The 17,723-nt window shown below is 35.4% G+C and overlaps 1 long non-coding RNA gene across 1 annotated transcript in view; it reads left to right on the plus strand.

The window, feature by feature from the left end:
• The window catches only part of LOC143242837 (uncharacterized), a 186,155-nt gene that overhangs the window by 82,159 nt on the left and 86,273 nt on the right, over positions 1-17,723 (plus strand). The gene's annotated exons all lie outside the window — the stretch shown is intronic.

The following is a 17,723-nucleotide window of genomic DNA, read 5'->3' on the forward strand; positions in this document are numbered from 1 at the left end:
GAATATCCCATACTGGCTTTCACAGCCTCTGAGAAATATTTATTTCAGTGTTAAGTCTTAGAATATTTCTTATAATACAAATGAAGTGGTAAACATAGGCCTGATAAATAGTTAAAGGTCCGTGTTCCTTAAATTTGTTTAGTAGGAGTAACACTCGGCCTGGTAAAATAATCATTAAAATATGAACAACACCAACAGGATCAGTAACACAAGAACCTGTGTTATAAATACGTATTATCTCTACATTACCGTGTTTATTTACAAGTGTTTTTCTATTTGTGGTTCCTCATATGTAAAAAAGTTATTATCTTGAAAGCGTCCGTTCAAGTAAGTACTTGATGCTGAAGAAGCACCTTTAGTTCTAACTATTAATTGTATCTCTAAAGATTACCTGCATGTTTCAAAGGGATGACAGTCTTTGCTTACTTTTAATCATAGGTAATAAAGTTAGGTTCATCCAATTTAATAGTTTCAACAAATAGAAAACGTATTACGAAGTTTACAATGATGCTCTACAAAAAAGGAAAAATCTGAATCAACTATTGGTTCTCCACTTATAATTAGCGTAACTTAAAGCAAGGTTAAAATTTTTCACTTTTACCGTTAGCAAAGTATTTAGTTGTCTTGTCATAAATGTTGATGAAATTAATTATAGAGAAAATGACAGTATTAACACATAATTATCTGAAACATCTCAACAATTTGTAAAAGTATTATCAAGTGTTGATACAACAGCCCCTACTAACTCAGTGGGTTGGTAAATACAAAAAGGTAAATAAATTACAGATATGAAATTGTCAGTTTCAACCTATGATTAGTAAGGGATTGAGTAAACTGAAAAAATAATACTTTAATCACCTAAACAGAATTCAGTTATCATAATTGATCTATCAACAAGTGATTCCAAAGCAACGACAAAATCATTATATTTATCAGAAGATGGATAATAAATATAAACTGTATGAAATCATTCTATAGCAAATCTACACAATTTAATGTGATAAGTGATAATAATAAAATTAAAATTAGATTTATACTTTAAGTCAGAGCTTGTATATACAACAATTCCACCACCACGTTCAGTGGGTCTACCTATAAAATCTATATTATAGTTTAATAAAGGTTTTAATTCCCAATAAGAAATAAAGTGATCAATCATCTGTTTTGCCTATTTAACATTATGAATCTTATTAGTGGAGTTTTCTTTAACATCCGTGAGATAACGTCTTAAACGAAAAATAAATTGACAGTTAAACCTGCTGGTTTGATTTATTTTTGTTGTAAAATAAAGCTGAATTGTTTGTTAAGAATATTTCATTATTAATACACAGTTTTTAGCGTTTTATAAATATTTTAGCATACTCATACAAAATGTTCTCAGAAAATGTTTTACCACTTGTGTTGGCCATATTGTAACAAGAAGAATGCTTCTGTCACGTGATATGCCATTCTTTCTTGATTGGTTAAAGGTAAAAACTCGAAAACCTGTTACATGGCATCGGAAACTACAGATCTACATTGGGTTATTTTTTTAACCAAGAAAAGGTTTTCAAACTTTAGTTTCGGCAACATGTTCAAGGTATGCTTGGCTAACCACAACTAATATATTTTATGTCCTTCTTGTGGCTCAGCGATAAATCTGAAACGTTAAAACGCTGAAAATCCGGTTATATATATATGTGATGGGCACAGCACATTTCGCTGTTGAGTAGATTTTTATTTACTACAAACAAAAGAGAAACAAAACATGTAAAATGTCATTGTTTGGTCATTTTAGTTACAAACTGAAGTCTCTAACTGTTTCCAACGATAACATGTTTTATATGATCACGTATAGATTTTCTCTTGGCAAATTAACTATAACATAGTTACCAAACATCTATTAATACTAAGGGGAGTGAGAGGGCTACAACACCAACTGAACAATTTAAGAGTAGGTTTCAAGGGACACTCTACCCAAATCTGGCATGTATCTGTTTATTTGTCCTTCCCGGATCCTGAGTGCTTATACACCCAATCAGAAGTTAGCGAAACCAAATTTGACTCACATGCACAGATGAAACAGATGGCTGTCCAAACGGTTTTGTTTTCTTATGTTTGTTTGTTTGTTTTTTGAATTTCGCACAAAGCTACTCGAGGGCTATCTGTGCTAGCCGTCCCTATTTTAGCAGTGTAAGACTAGAGGGAAGGCAGCTAGTAATCACCACCCAGCGCCAACTCTTGGGCTACTCTTTTACCAACGAATAGTGGGATTGACCATAACATTATAACGCCCCACGGCTGAAAGTGCGAGCATGTTTGGAGCGACGGGGATGCGAACCCGTGACCCTCAGATTACGAGTCGTACGCCTTAACACGCTTGGCCATGTCGGGCCTTTTTCTTACGTACTGTATCTATAGATATAAAAGTAATTTGACGTAATGAAGGAGTTTAAGTAATAAATTGGGTCCTCTGTGAATCATGAAGAGTCCTAGAAAGTCCGTAGATGTTTTATGCTAATTGTATATAAAATAAGTGTATGAGTTAATTTTAATAACTAAAGAATAAACCTACTTTATGTTTTAAACAATTTTATTTATCGATTGTGTAGTTATATGAAAATGTATGATATGTTGAAGAAGTTATAACTTTATTTTTCACTTACGGATAAATAGGAGTTATACTGAAGAAGTTTTTATGTTTTATTATACAGTTAGAAGTGGATTCAGAGTCCTAAGTGATCTGTTCAGTTATAGACAGATATAAATGTTGAAAAGAGTCCTAAGTGATCTGTTCAGTTATAGAGAGATGTAAATGTTGAAAAGTATTTTTGAGCAAAGTTAATAAACTTCAACGTTATTAACTCAGATTCTTATATTTAAAAACGTAAAGCACCATCTATCATGTGTTTCAGTTAGTGTTTTACCAGTGTGGAACAGAAGTGTCTGTACACCTGTAATCAGATTCTTTAAAAAGAACTGCAACGTTTACAAGAACATTCTAGCTTTTCGGTTACAGAATACACTACTATGGAAATCTTCAACACTGGCTAAACATTAGGTTCTGGCTGTCTAACTATATGAACACGACTTCCATTCATCGTCAGTCCAGTTCTTGAGCTGAATCGGCTTTGCAAGTGGTCAGTTTCAGAAGAGTAAAACGGTGTACCTAAGGTATGTCATACTGCAGACATCGTTCGATACGACATATCTAAAACTATTAGTGAATAACACCTTATTAGTTTCGCATTAAATTCAGTTGCTCACAACAATGTAGAAAGTAAGCTAGTTGTTGTGTATGGAGTTACACAATCAGCGACTTTAAGTTTCAAAACTAACCTTTTGTACACGTTGGTCGGTAACTGTGAGCAGATATAGGCCTTCTCAGGATCGACAGAGGTTTATCCTGTCATCACTTACGGATGTGTGAACAGCCAGAGATTGTAGTATTCTAATTAGTCGAAATGCAATCTACTCTTTCTGTTGGTTTCTATAATTATTGTTCAGTTTCGTAAAGTTCGCACACTTTTGACAGTCATGGAAGGTTTACAACATATAAAAATTGGATAATTCTATTAAATATTTTCCAGGTGAGCATGTGCTGGTAGTTATTGAATAATCCAGGAATATCAGTGCAATCGTGATGAATGCTCTCTGGGTGTGTTATAAGAATGACAGTCAACACAATAATTAGAGTCAAAGCTGAATGAAGTCTTTGTGACAGCGGATGCTGCTGATTGCCTGCCTTTCATCGAGTTAGTAATTTAAAATTACAGACAGATATGCCTGAATTCTAAAAGTATCTGTCTTGATCAATTGTAAATAAAAAATATGGAGCTTTGTTGTATTGTCATTTAGTTTTTAATTAACCGTTAGAGTACACTTGGCTATTATCAAAAGTACCCACATCTCTCCTTTATATGCTAGTAAAATTATTTACATATTTTATAATAAACATATTACAGAAACACCGAATCAACAAAAATAAGGCTAAGGAATCTTCACTGTGAGATCTTACATCAACAACGCCTCATATACGAATTACACTCGTCAGTAGGACTAAGATCCAAAGTAAGTCATACAACATGTACATGATTTGTTTTTCTGTCACTGTGGCGTTCTTTAATTATTTTATAAGCAATCTCAATAAGCTGTAGGGTAGCGTGATGAAATGTTTCAAAAGAATGTAAAAGGAACTTATGCAAGAAAAACAGAAGCAAACCCAGTAAACAATTTTAAACATGATATTTATTCACACTATGTATGACCGTGTTTTTTATTAAACTTCCTGCCTGCTAAAGCAGTTAGGAATCATGTCTTGATATCACAAAGGCAGACATTAAGCTTATATCTAGTATTGCTAAGTCAGACCGTATTTGGTGCGGTATCCCATGATTAGAGATTTACTTTGGCGAGTGTCAACCAGGTACCAGTGTTGGATGTTCTCAAAAAGTGTTGTGGTCATTGTATCTGATGCTGGTGTTCAAGTATAATAGCCACGAAACCCTGGCATTATTACTACAGTGTCCTTGTTTGGCACTGTAAGGTGTCCTCTCGTAGAGTTTCATGGTGGGTGGGGTCAGTAGGCACCAAAATATTCTTTCTTTATTATGGATCTTACAAAGAAGAATTTAAATAAAATGGTAAAAGAAACAGTCCATACGTCTTGAAGATTCTGAGCAGCAATATTCAAGCTCTGTAAAACCTCTACTTCATTTTGTTATATTACAAATATATTATTATATTATATTATATTATATTATATTATATTATATTATATTATATTATATTATATTATATTATATTATATTATATTATATTATATTATATTATATTATATTATATTATATTATATTATATTATATTATATTATATTTTGTATTATATTGTTTGTTCTCTTTCAGACAAACATTTAGGGCAAATGTCTCCTAGTTTATTCAGAAGGGACTAGAAGGACTTGCTGGCTCTACTACGTCCTCCTAATCGATCCAGAGCAGGATCCGTGGAGGCCGATAGACTTTCCTCGAATAAAGAGAAAAAAACGTTATCGAAAACAAAAGAACTCTCCACCCAATTCGCCTACACATAAATAAAAATGACGACTTTGATGCAGTGGAATTATCGAGATATACGTTTTAATCTGGATGACATCAAAGCACTGATTGCTTTTTACCATCCTGCATATCTTTTCTTACAGAAAGCAGATCTGAAACCTACCGATACAGTCACCCTTTGGCAGTTTTCTTTATACAGAAATGACAGGTTGCGTAACGTGCGAGTGCATGGAGGAGTAACACTGTTGGTCGTTCAATATGTTGCAACTAGACACACTCTTGAAAGTCGTAGCCATATGTGTTTTCTTGGATTACCATCACTGTTTGTTCTCTTGAAGAAATCTATGATCATTCAGACCTTGATGCTCTCTTTGAACAGTTGCAGTCTCCCTGTTAAATCCTGAGGGGACTTTAATTGACCATAATCCTTTCTGGAGAGGTACCGATATTAATGGGAGGGGTCTTATATTTATTTTGCTCTTATACTGGTTTTTTATAAATATTTTCATGCGTCCACTCAGTCTTTTACTGCTATTGATCTCTCAGTTTGAGAGTAACTCAAGATGCATTGATAATTTTCCTGTCATTTTGAGAGAGACTGGTCGTGGTCGATATCCCCCGTCCTGCGTACCCCACTAGAAGCTGGATCAAGCCAGCTGAACCTCTTTCACTGCTCTCGCGGAACTTGATCCTGTCATCGTCAGTAAGCCAATGATAGACGACTGCGTGATAGCAGTGTCTGACTGCATTATACAGAAAGTTGCTCAATGTATTCCCAAATCCTTGTATATACGGCGAAGCATCTCGTAGAATATATCATCAGGTCGGACCTATGTACTGCCAGACCAAATAAGGGCTAATGTAAGTTTCACCAGTGTAATAGGACGATTATGGTCAAAGAGACGATTAACCCAAAAGGAAAGAAGAGATCACTCAGCCTAAGTCTTGATGACTAAGAAGGTGGAGGATGAAGCAGAAGTCCTAGATACCTGGCAAAAGCTCTCACTGGAAGTATCAGTGATGCTCTGGGCATCAGCTATTTCCTAGCCATCACAGAGCAATATCGAAAGGAAGACAGAATTATACTGCTCACTGACCTTTCAACTCTTGTCCCTTATGAGACCTCTTACCTATCGAACATGTGGACGGGTCCGCTGGAAACGATGTGGTTCGAAAAGGTGTGATACCTATGAAAGTTATTCCAAGCCCCATTTTTGAGCTTTTCGTGCTACATGACACTCAGAATTTTATTATGGACAAGAGTTGAAAGGTCAGTGAGCAGTATAATTCTGTCTTCCTTTCGATATTGCTCTGTGATGGCTAGGAAATAGCTGATGCCCAGAGCATCACTGATACTTCCGGTGAGAGCTTTTGCCAGGTATCTAGGACTTCTGCTTCATCCTCCATCTTCTTCGCCATCAAGACTTAGGCTGAGTGATCACTTCTTTCCTTTTGGGTTAATCGTCTCTTTGACCATAATCGTCCTATTACACTGGTGGAACTTACATTAGCCCTTATTTGGTCTCTCAGTACATAGGTCCGACCTGATGATATATTCTACGAGATGCTTCGCCGTATATATCCTGCTTCTCTTCCTATTTTCTTGGTTGTTTTTCACCGGATATGGCAAGAGAATGTTTTTCCTGGTACATGGTGCCAGGCTATTGTCCTACCTAAGATCCCTTCAAACTCCCATCTAATTGCTTTGACGAACTGTGTCTGTAAGACCATAAAGAGAATGGTTGATGCTCATCGTGTTTGGTTCCTCTAATCAAAAATCTTGATCTCTCCCACTCAACGTGAGATCTGACGACATCGCTTCACCTACGTCGATCAAAGAAGCCTTTTTCAAATGAAAACATCTTGTATCAATATTCTTATGGCTTATGATACAAAGTGGAGGTATAGCATTTTGCGAGACCTCTACCTACATGTATTATGTAACAATTTGCCCATTTTTATTAAAAGAAATTATGGTTAGGCGATTCCAAGTTCTTGTGGGTTCCATACTTTCATGTTCTTTTCTGAAATAACTTGGAGTCCCTCAGAGCTGTGTTTTGAGTGTCACACTTTTCAGTATAAAGATTAATGCCACCACTGAACAGCTCCATTTTATTGTTACAAACGGGTTCTATGTCGACGACTTTCCCATCTCATGCCAGTCGTCGAACATGGCGTTTGTTGAGCGGCAACTACAGATTTTCCTCAGTCGTTTTCTAATGTGGAACACAGCAAACGGTTTTATCTTTTCTCTCTAAAACCATTTGCATGCACTTTTGCCGCCAACGGGGTACTCACCCCGATCCTGAACTCCGTGTTGGTGAAGTTGTGCTTCCTGTGGTCCCTATGACAAAGTTTTTTGGGGCTCATCTTTGACCGTAAACTGACTTTTATACTGCACATCAAGCAGCTACAAGTCAAATGTACAAAAGCACTGAGCATCCTCTGTATCCTCTTTTCCTCCATTTGAGGAGCAGATAGATATACTATGCTAAAGATACATCGTGCTCTTATTCGATCGAATCTAGACTTTGGGTCTCTAGTCTATGACTCTGCCAGGACCTCGGCATTGAAGATGCTGTGCCTCATTCATTCTCAGGGACTTCAGCTCTGCACCAGTCCAGAGCTTATACACCTCCTCTACACCTCCGCCGTACATACAGTAACATGTTCGTATACAGGTTGAGACAGTTAACTTCTTAATTGGGATTACCAATATATTCATTAACTAAAAAGAAACTCTAAGGATTTATCACAATTTTTATCAGAAATTTTACTCCCAAAATTTACTCCATTACCAGAATTTGTTAAATACACCAGTTTTGATCTTTAGCGGATGATAAATATGTTGTTATGAATGTCGCTCGTTCATGTGGCGTGAACTAATCAGTCGCACAGTGAACTGGAAATCATAAAACTGAAAGCTTCATACTTATTAATGAACTGAATGGTCATGGAAGGAAAACCAATGGCGAAAGGTAAGACGAAAAATAATAATATTCTGTTAATAAAAGTTTAAATGATAGTTTTCTTTTAGCGCTACCGCTGACATTTTAAGTTTGACACAGTTTACGTATTCTCTAAAGCTGGGAACTACTTTTAAGTTAACAAGAAATTTAAAGATAATTTGTATGAGTGTTTATATTCGTATCTTTTTATCCTTTCATATCACATGATAATTGCTCATAGAAGCTTTGCAGTAAGCTGAAAATCTCGAACCAGGATTGAGCCTGAAAGTTTTAAACGTTTACCAAAAGGTGATGGAAAATCAAACTTCTATACGTCATTACATCCGCCATTCTAGGTGAGTTCGAAATATTTTCGTGTGATATAGCTAAAACAACTTAACTTGTTTGATCACGGCAAAATATAAGACCATCGTCTCAACATGTGTCTTAAACGTATTTGCTTTTTATCCTGCTTTATAGGTAAACAGTATTTTTAAGTACTATTTGCATTTGTAGTTTTATTTATTCTTTAACCGCAGACTTCATGAAGCTACTCGAATTTTAGAAAATCGCTCATGCGATAACAGAATTTCTCTCGCACACAAATTGATAACCCTAGCTTTCTTCTTTACAGGGAAGAGCATATACATGTCATTAGTCTGTTTTTATTTTGTAGGATTAAATACCTATCATGAGCCTAACGACGCTATAAACAAATATGGCCCTCAAACATAGGTTACCCTGCTGTGTAAATAAATATTTTGAGCAATAAAACATTGTTATCTATCCGGTTACTAACATATTTAACCAAAACTATATTGTTTTTCTAACTTTTTTGCGTTCACATAGTACCACTACTGCGTTTCAATAACTTATTTGTAATTTATCATTTATCTCGAATCTTCATAACTACAAGTTAATCTCATATGCTTGTTACAACTAATCGAGATACTTTAAACTTGAAATGTATTGATCTCATCCGTCATATTAAAATATTGCTAATATTATATAAAAACATTAGTGTCTGTAAGATACACTTGTTTTGTAAATATGTTTTTAAAATAGAGCACTATATCTTAAAACTTAGTATTTTTGTAACATAATTTATACTATGATGAAAACTTTGTAAGGTTGTTTATTACATGTTTGTGTCTTAAGTTATGCCGCATTGAGTTGTCTGTAGCGTTTGAAGAGCATAAAAATCACACTTGTGGTTACATTCATTTCCCCAAGCGCAGATTGGACAGTTAGACATATCTTCAAATAATTTCTTTACAAACGTCACATCCTAGACTTGCTTAACAGTAGAGGTTGTTCCATACACCGAACTTCAAAGAAATACGCTTAATTTGCTCAAAAATCTATATTCGTCTTATATCTGTGATCGTCTTTTCACCAAGTGCAGTATTGGTAGAATTTAAATAATATCTTGCCTATCTAAACCACAAGACGGCGATACAGTAAAACTTGGTCTACTATAAGCAAAAACAATTGAATACTGATATCTTTCATTTTAGAACAGTTTAAGGTACGAGATGAAATATGAAACGTAGAGATGTTTTGTAGAAGTTTATTTTGAATTTCGTGTAAAGCATGATTCTCACTCTTTTGGTATGGACGACACACAGGTTGATGTCTTCGAAGAGGCCTAACAAGTTGGCCACACTGGCCACTTGAAGAACTGTGACGATGGAGTTTTGGAATCGCAGGTCAGTCTTGAAGTCCTGAGCTATTTTTCTTATCAACCTGTTAAAAGGTAGTTTGCGGAAGAGCTGCTCAATTGACTTCTGGTAAAAGCAGATAATATGGAAGAGGTTTCTTTTCACCACCTGCGGCTGGAGCACTTGTTGGAGCATATTTAATAGCTAGTTTTATCATGGGTAATTCACTCCCTGGGTTTTCTTGCATTTTGTTTTCTAGAGGATTACGTTTTCGATATGAAGGGTCTCTAAGGAAGCGACATAATCCATACCTGGTACCAAGACCTGTGAGTTTGATTGGTTGTTTTTAATTCTGTGATGACTCTGTGTTAGGAGACCCTGATTTTGAAGTGATAGATAAGAGGGAAAACAACTGGTTAACACCAATCACAACCAACGTTTGGGCTATTCGTAACGAACTGAAAGTTAGATCATAACGCATTTATGACCGAAATGACAACCATGTTCTTATTTAGTTTGGATCTTGTGTTTCAGAAGCGGTGCTACAAACCATGCTTCGTTGTTTCAGCTATGTGTGCGTTATAACAGTAACAGTCAATCCCACTTTTTCTTTAAGAAAACTCTTCACACTGAACTGATTGCCTTTCTATTGGTTTCTAATTCAAAATTATCGTATCTTAAACCTGAATCACTAGGTATCTCCGACATGGCAACCTACCACATTACGAACATAATACAGTGGAGCGCCATTAAGCCGCGGACCAGTAAACCGCGAAATCACTTAAGCCGCTGCAGCAAGTCTTGTCCCAAAATTTTTGATGTATTAAATCTACTACCTGGCTTTTTAAAGTTTCTCACACTCTCCTTGTCTTTATAACTTCAAGGGGATATTTAAAAAGGATTTGCTTTAATTTAGGAAATAAATAAAATATATTACAATAGAAATCGACCGTTAATCTACCTTTTCCGCTCTCTATGTCAGCTTTATGGAGGCCGCCATTGTTACCGAATCACACCTCTCGATACATTAAAGTTAATCCGCGGTAAATCCGTGAAAAAAGTGATCCATAATTAAAGCATTATTTTTAATTCGATAATCCGATATTTTTATGGAATTGTATAAATATTGGTCACAAACCCAATAGAAATCACTTCAGTTTCTGAATTAATAGTGAGCATATCATATTGACATGGCGGCCCGCATGTAAGACGGGAAGACAAAATTTTACAGGGAAAAGCGAACCATCGCAATGCATTGGTCGTTTGTGTTAAAACGGCACTTGTCAATTGTATCTGAATAGTTTATACATTAATATTATAATGATCATGCAATGGCCCGGATGAGGCTTCTCGGCAGAGCTGTTGGCGACTTCGGCTTTTCAGTCACAAAGGTTTAAGCCGCGGTTAAGCAGGTTGACCCCCCAAATACCGCGGCTTAACGGCGCTCCACTGTATATCGCTCAATTGTACAAAGAAACTGATAAAACGTTTATTGTTTTAATAATAATTTCATTGTTACTGTATATGACAATGTTTAATTGACTTAAACAGTCGACTTCTCTAACCGCTACAAACATCACATGAACAACAACTTGACCGTACTGTCGTTACTACCAACAGACTGTAAAGTTAATTGTTGCATTTTTACTGCCTTACATAGCCTGGGAATCAGTACATTGAACTTGTAATCAGTGGACTCAGGGTATGGATCCATTTAACCGTACATGATTACCCTTTTTGTCATGGAAGCTTTATAACTGACAACCAATCCAACAGTTCTTTTGTAAACGAGAAACCCCAAAATTTATCAGTTGATGATGTTGACTAGTTGCTTTCCAGTAATAGCAGTGACTGCTATATTAGGAACGTCTAGGACAGACAGATCTGGACTATCTTTGCGCGAATTTCCAATCACACAAAATCTTAGGTTTTGGGGTGAATTGCATGATTCTAAAGTCATGTTTGCTCAAATAACAATAGGAATTCAATAATCAAAAGTATAATCACTCATCTTCATTGTTATGACAAAAGTTACAGCAATTTAAAGTCTAGTCTCAAATTCTCAGGTACAACTTATCAGAGTAATTTTTTTAAATGAATGATCGACAGGTTTGATGAAGATAAAGGAACAAAAAGAAGTCTGAAAACAGAGAATGTCAAAACCTTGGTGATGTCTAAATATCATATATTTATAGAAGGTGATAGTACTAGCAGCTTTATTATTTTGTTTTTCTTGTGGCGAAATATTATTATGAAATGTATGTGAATAAAGAAGGGGAAACACAAAGAAATTAAGTCAGCCTTCAAAACCATATTTGTAAAGTGTCATCTAAAGAAAATGCACAAGTGTGCAAACTCTCTTTGTTTACCTAAAGGTGTCATAAGAAGTTTGAAACGTTGTTTTTAATAAAAGTTTTAATGCCCATACAAGCCGTAATGAAATACAGTGTTACATCAAGTAGGTTTCTTGTGATCACGAAGTACATTCTGTCGAAGACTCCAAAGAAGGAACCTTAAATTTATATAACAGTCTGATGGCAGTAGAAGTAGCTTGGTCAAGTTGTTGCTCTATGAAGCGATTAGAGAAGCTGGATATCTAACAACCAAACTTTCATTCAAAATGATGCTTCTTTCATCAAACAGATAATTAAAGTAAAACAATACATAAGGCGCTGAACAATTAAATTTAAATGGAAGAAATAAAAATGTATTGTCCATTGCTGGCACAGCGACAAGTCTAAGGACTTGTAACGCTAAAATCAGTGGTTCGATTCCCTTCGGTGGACTCAGTAGATAGCCCGATGTGGCTTTACTATAAGAAAAACAAACAAACATTATCTGCCGTGTTTGACTTTACTCTGCATTGTTAAAAATGTTTACTTTGGCTCCATTAGTGACTAAAGTTTCGAGAAATTTCTAGTCTGTGTACCTGAAGTAAGAAGTAATTGATTTGCGAAAGATTATTGTTAAGGGTGAAACAGAATGTCGATAAAACTTCAAGTGAAAGTATGTTATAATGTCTGGCCTACAAGATGAAATATTTTTTAAATCACTCCTTCTGCTGTGGCTATTTATAAGAAATTGAAGGTAGTGGAACTGCTTTTTTATCTTTTACTGCTTTATTCAGTTACATCTACAGGAAAATAAGAAAATAGTACCACAGAAACATAAGTCAAACTAAATGGTGACAGACGTGTACAGAGAGGTGGCTAGTTTAATGTTTTTACGCCTTCTGTTTTCGTGCCTTATACTTGGGTTATTGTCTCATTTGTTTCAGTTTTATTTGATTTAGTACTGCATTATTTGTGTGTTTTGTAATATTTTTATAAGTGTTTCTCACGGAACCTTTTCTGAGCCGTAATTTGTTTGGCTTCAAATAACTTGCTGTTAAAAAACGTCCTTTGTATGTGAGTACGTTTTGAAATTTATCATACCAAAGAAAAATTTTAGAAAGGAATGCCACTGTAGCAATACCATCGTTTACAGATTACATGCAACCTATAAGAGTTATTGGACATGTATGTATAGCCTTGTGATTATGTAATAATATGAATAGATCTGAAGCTGAGAATTACTTAGGGGATAAAAACAAAGGTGCCTGGTCTTAAATGTGATTTGAGACCGGACACCCTTATTTTTATCCCCATAACCAGCAAAAAAAAATTCAAATATGCCATTTTTAGACTCAAAAATGCAGATCACAGTTGTATTCTTATTTTTTCATTAATCCTATCCTGACGTCATAATGCCCCTACCCGGCTCGGCCAACTGGCGATATTTGTTTATGAGACGAACGAGCAATCCGAGACAGAAACACAGAGACAACGACGACAAACTTTTAGGTGTAATTCAGCTATTTTGTAACTATAAATTAAGATCAGTATGTGTTCTATTCTTCTTCTTCATGTGTCAACTCTGCGGCAGACATCGACGACCATGGCATGCCAGACCTCTCTGTTGTCAGTCCTCCTTATCAACTCGGCGTTGCTCATTGAGTTCTTGGTGACATAGTTATTGAGGCTGTCGATATATTTGGTTCTTTGACACCCTCTGCTTTCCCTCCCTTCTATTTTTCCACATAGCATCTGTTTCTCTATCCCATTCTTCCTACAGATGTGTCCTAGAAATTCCATTTGTCTCTTTCTTATAGTTTTCATGAGGGACCTTTTGTATCCTGTCAGTTCCATGACTTCCACATTTGTTTTTTCTTTCAGTCCATGATATTTTTAGCATCCTTCTGAGGAACCACATTTCAGCAGCTTCTAATCTCTTCTCTGTATTTTTGTTCAGTGTCCAGCTCTCACAGCCATATAAGAGAACAGACCATACATATGATTTCAAGGTGTTAATTTTAGTAACATTTGTTATGTTCCTGTTTGTGAATATGGACTTCATTTTATTGAAAGTATCCTTGGACATTGCATTTTTTTCTTTATTTCTGTGTCACTCTTTGCATTTGATGTTATGGTATATCCAAGATATTTGAAGCTTTCGACTTGTTTTATTCTCACGTCCTTGCCGGTTATGCTACATGTGGGTGTAATTGATTGTTTTGAGATAACCATGCACTCTGTTTTCTTTGCATTTAACTGCAAGCCTTTTTCTTCACTCTCGTCTACTGTTGTTGTGAGGAGAGTCTGTAGATTTCGTTCGGAGTCCGCAATGAGGACTGTGTCATCAGCGTAGCGCAAGTTGTTGATATTGCATCCGCCTACTTTGACTCCCTGATGTTCATTGATGTTTCGTAGGATTATTTCGCTGTATAAGTTAAAAAGATCTGGTGAAAATACACATCCCTGCCTCACTCCTCTTTCAATTGGTCTATATTCACTCAATTCATTTTCAATTTTGATAGCTGCCATTTGCTGCCAGTAAAGGTTTCTAAGGATTCTTAGATCTTTAGCATCGATGTTCAGGTCTGACAACATGTCGAATAGGTCACCATGTCTCACTTTGTCAAAGGCTTTAGAATAATCGATAAAACATAGATATAAATCCTTTTGTACTTCCAGTGATCTTTCCATGAGCATGTTTAGAGCGAAAATTGCATTTCGAGCGCCTTTGTGTTCTATTACATTTCTAAAAAGCTGGGAAAACAATCGAATGATCGGAGCAGTCTAAAGACGACAATTCGACTTTTTAGCTAAATTACGTAAGACTTCGACATGTACGACAACAAGCCTTAACATTGTTATGTATACACCATACTACTAGTAGCAGTACAGTACTGTGGTACCGTGGTCGTACGAAGATACTGTAAAGAACTGACAAATCAACAAAATTAATTTAGGATTGTCTGGAAAGGTGCATGAATTGAGCAAGTTCATGTGAGCAAGGTTAATACTGAGTATTAGGCTTAACGTTAGTGGCCTCAGTTGCAATGTATTAGCATTAGGCCTAACAATAGCGTTGTTATCTGAGAAATGAGTGACAATAACGTCAGGCTTAAATATTGTAACTAGCAAAAGATTTTAGAAGAAAATAAGTTTGACACACATGTGCCCTGTACAGCCCATTCATTAAATCTGATAGGCCGAGGTTCTGTTGACTGCTGTCAAGTCGCAGCTAATTTTTTTCTCTATGATGCATTTGCTTTATACATTTTGTCAGCCTCAACTAGCCAGTGGAAAATTCTTAAAACTTGTCTTGGAAATAAAAGTGTGTTAAAATTCCTCTCATCCCAGATGGGAGACACATGCTATGGCAACAACAGCAATTTTGAAGTCTTTCTTTCAGATTTTGGAAGCTTTATAATGTCTAGTTGAAAACCAGTCACCAAAGTAGTATTTTATAATTATTCTACTTCAAAATATACCTGAAATGTAACATTTAAAATATTGTGTTCCTGATTACGTTTTACCGATTTGTATTACAAATATATCAGAGTTTAAATACCTTATAATTTTACCAGCAGTATTTCTATACTATTGTACACGTACTTTAAGTTGTATTATCAACAGGACAACAGAGATAGTGTTTATTATTGTAATAATCAATTTTGTCTGTCTAGAAAATGCGTGTTTTAAATCGTACTCTTTAAATATGCGCGCACGCACTTAACTGATGCAAGCAAAAGGCGAGTATAAATATAATTTCGTATACATTTTGTACGATGTATTAACATTTTTGAAAAGGTCTAACGTAAGATAGTAAAATAGCATAAGTTTGCCTGTTGATAGTATTACGAAGGATAAACTTTGTCCTCAGTAAACGAAAGTAAAAAACGAACAAAACTTAGTGTTAACTTATCCAACGAATATAGGCCGTATTTATTAAATAAAGGCTTAAGTCCTGTTACACGAAACACAAGCAGACGTGCATTTTAGGTATGTGCAATTAGAAATATTTTGTATTATTCTAAAATCCAGTAATTTTAAAATGTTCATATTAATATTTAATGTGATGTTAACAAAAGTACCGTTTTACTATTAGGGTGAAACAATATTGGGAAAGTGTTAAAATATATTTAAATAAAACCTCCTAGATTTAAAAATATATTAACGGGTGAAAGATACTAGACCTAAAGAATAGGCTAAGCATGACCAGGTGGTTAGGGCGCTCGACTCTAAATGTGAGTATCCGGGTTCGAATCCCCGTCGCATCAAACATGCTCGCTCTTTCAGTCAGAATGTCATTATAATGTGACGGTCAATCCCACTATTCGTTGGTGAAATAGTAGTCCAAGAGTTGGCGATGGGTGGGGTGGTGACTAGCTGTCCCCCTAGTCTTACACTGGTAAATTAAGGATGATTATGGCAGATAGCCCTCGTGTAGCTTTGCGCGAACTTTGAAAATAAACTTAAAAAATAGTAAACCTAGTTTTAAGTACTGAAACAAGACTTCGAAAATTTTCTGTTTCAAGAGTAAATAAATCCAAGTTTAGGAGTAACAAATATTTTTATTCGCTTTTCAGGTCACATGCCACATTGTGTTCTATCTAGTCTGCAGATTGCCTAATTCTTTTCGTGATTCATGACAGTCACACGTTTTACTACTTCACAACAGTACGAATTGCAGTGTTAAGCATCCATTGTATGACGTCATTTTGGTGTCTTCTGGGTGATATATGACACGTTACTGTATTATCTGTATAGTTCGTAACCCGGATGAGATAATAAAACATTGAGTTTACTCACTGGGATGATGAAAGTTGGTGAACAAAGTTTAAAGGTTGATGGAATTAATGTTAAACAGAAACACATAAGAGAAGTAAACGACTTAGTAATAAAAAACAAAAAATAAATATAAAAAGTACGTTGATCATTGTTGACCCGCTTTCTGTTGGTGATTTGAAACGTAACAATTCTCTTTTTATCAATTTATTTATTATGATAAATAAATACTAATTGTCATTAGATACCTGATTCAAGTGTCACTAGAATACATTAATATCGTTGTACCGTTATACCCTTTCCTCTCTGACACGTTTACGTTCCACCTTTTATGTTCTCCTCATATTCAATTCTATTTCTATTCTTTCAGATATTAAAGATAATAGAACGAAAACGAACTGCTTTTATCGACTTAGCTATTATACCTGATAAATGAATGAAAGTGTCGGAGCCCTTTGTTATTTAGCCTTACACTGCTAAATGAGGGATGGCTAGAGGGAAGGCAGCAAGTCATCACCACCCACCGCCAAATCTTGGGCTACTCTTTTACCAACAAATAGTGAGATTGTCCGTCACATTATAACGCCCCCACGGCTGAAAGGGCAAGCATGTTTGGTGCGACCGGGATTCGAATCCGCGACTCTCGGATTATGAGTCGAATGCCTTAACACACTTGGCTATGCTGGGCCACATCATTCACAGCAATCGTATGCGCGTTATGGCCATAATGATAGGATTTGGACTGTATAAAATTTTGCAGCACACTTTAATGGCTGACAGTACTTTAAATAGAAGCTACTGTTGGAAATAAACGAAAACAGTAAAGACTGAATAGATTATAAGAAAAATTTTCTAAATATGTAAATTTCGTTATTATCCTAAAAAAAGTTAGTCATAGAGATTATTGTAAGCATAAATTTTGTACCCAAATTATAGCACAAATTTCTTTAAGTTTTTACAATACAACAT

The sequence above is a fragment of the Tachypleus tridentatus genome, unplaced genomic scaffold, assembly GCF_004210375.1.
Source record: "Tachypleus tridentatus isolate NWPU-2018 unplaced genomic scaffold, ASM421037v1 Hic_cluster_2, whole genome shotgun sequence".
Classification (NCBI taxonomy): Eukaryota; Metazoa; Arthropoda; class Merostomata; order Xiphosura; family Limulidae; genus Tachypleus; species Tachypleus tridentatus.